The 1,965-nt window shown below is 73.8% G+C and overlaps 1 protein-coding gene across 1 annotated transcript in view; it reads left to right on the top strand.

Moving 5' to 3' along the window:
- The window catches only part of TRIB3 (tribbles pseudokinase 3), a 10,780-nt gene that overhangs the window by 5,815 nt on the left and 3,000 nt on the right, over positions 1-1,965 (top strand).

The raw sequence follows: 1,965 nt of genomic DNA, 5'->3' as shown, positions 1-1,965 counted from the left end.
TGCATCCCGCCCCCAGGCTGCCATCCGCGCACATCCGCGCACATGCAGGCAGAGCCGGGGGCGCTGGGCGTCGGGGGGCTGCTGCCCTGCGCGCTGGGCACCGCGCGCCCCCGAGGAAGAGGAGCAGCCGCTCTCGCCCGTCCTGCGCAAGAGTCCCCAGCCGGAGCCCGCGGCCGCCTGTGCCCTGGTGGGGCCGGCGGCTCTCCGAGGCCAGCGGCTCTCCGGGACCGGCATTCCTGGTGGCTGCAGGAGCCTCAGGGCGGCCGGATCAGCCTCRGCGCTGCAGCCACATCCTGCCTCTGCCTCTGCCCCTGCCCCGCGGCTGCTGCCTCCGTGCCCCCGCTTCCCGAAACGCGCCCGGCCCTGCCATGCGCTGCCCCCTCTCGATAAAGATCCCGAAAAACCCCTTCGCTCCAGACTCCGCCATCGTTTCCGTGCGAGCGTGCCCAACGCCCGGGGCGCTGGGTTTCGCGGGCCGGGCTCCGGCTGCCCCCACATCCCGCACCACCTAATTCAATTCTCYGCTTAATCACGTTGAAATCTCCGCAACGAAACCGTTGGACACGGTGTCCCCGTCAGAGGCTGCTGAGGGCGCTGGGCTAAGGAGCTCACGGGCGCGCGGGGCCGGGGGGGGGGGTGAGGGCGGCCGCGCTGGCACTGCACGTGGGGCACAGGGCACGGTGCAGTGTGCATGGTGCACGGGGCACGGCGCTTGGGGCACGGCACTGGGCGCATCCCCACGCACCCGCGGTCCGGGGGGAGCCATGTCCATCGGGAAGAGCCGGCTGAAGCAGGGCCCCATGGAGCGCAGCCCGGCCCCTCTGTGCAGAGCAGGCTGTGGGGCGTGCGGGACCCTCACCGACCGTCCCCATCCCGGCCTGGCAGCTGGGGCGAGGGTGCCATCCCCCGCGGCCGGTCCCCTGCGGCGGCCAGGTGGCCTCYCTGGCGGAGCCCGGCAAGCCGGAGCGGACCAGGGCGTCCGGGGGCAGACGCAGCCCCTTTGCAAGCGGCGGCCGAGCGCCTGGGCTCAGCGGGGTCGGAGCTGAGCGCTGAGCGCTGCACACTCACGGCACCGGGGCCGAGCGGCTGCGGGCTGGGCTTCCCCCGGCTCCCCCAGCGCCCGGCACGGCGCCCRGCACGGGGCAAAGCCTGGGGAAGCCCAGGGCTCCCTGGCCGCAGCCGCGGCCTCGCTGGCAGGTGCCAGCGCTGCAGAGCCGGAGCAGAAGCCGCCCTCCAGCAGAGCCGGGGCAGAAACCCCAGGGCAGGCGGGAGGAGAAGCACCCCGGGCTGCGGAGACCCCGCGGAGCTGCACGGAGCCGCCCCACGCGCCGGGACGCCGCTGCCTCGGCCCTGAGCCGGCTCTGGGCACTGCCCGGCCCCAGCACCGCGTGGATGCCCCTGCACCCTGCATCCCCGCGATGGCCCCGCGTCCTGTACCTCTGCGATGGCCCTGCGTCCCGTACCCCCGCGGTGAGGCCGGGGCAGCCGAGCAGGGAGCTGCAGAGGGTGGCCCTGGGGTGACCACCACAGCCCCCCRCCCCATCTGGCCGTGTAAACTCCCCAGGGCCCCTCCGCGAGCAAATCGCAGCCCAGCCGCCTGCGGGAGGGCAGGGCGGGCGCAGGAGCTGGGGAGCTGGGGAGCCCCAGCCATGCGCTGGGGAGGCTGCAGGTGCAGGGAGGGAGGGCAGCAGAGAAAGGAGGCAGGGAAAGGAGGCAGGGAAAGGAGGCAGGAGGCAGGCAGGGAGGGCAGGGAAGGAGGGAGGGGGCCGGGCTCAGCCCGGGATGTTGCAATCGGGCTCAGAGCAGCATCAGCTGTGGCGGGGACGGGACAGAAGTGGCAGCTACCGAGCCCGGCCGGATCCCAGCCCGGATCCCAGCCGGGTCCCAGCTTATCTCAGCTGACCCCCAGCTCTATCCCAGCCGGATCCCAGCTGGATCCCAGCGCTGCCCCTGGTGGTCACAGCC

Source organism: Apteryx rowi, unplaced genomic scaffold (genome assembly GCF_003343035.1).
Source record: "Apteryx rowi isolate R43461 unplaced genomic scaffold, aptRow1 scaffold_0, whole genome shotgun sequence".
Lineage (NCBI taxonomy): Eukaryota > Metazoa > Chordata > Aves > Apterygiformes > Apterygidae > Apteryx > Apteryx rowi.
Note: the sequence above shows the minus strand (reverse complement) of the source record. Positions and strands in the feature narration are given on the sequence as shown.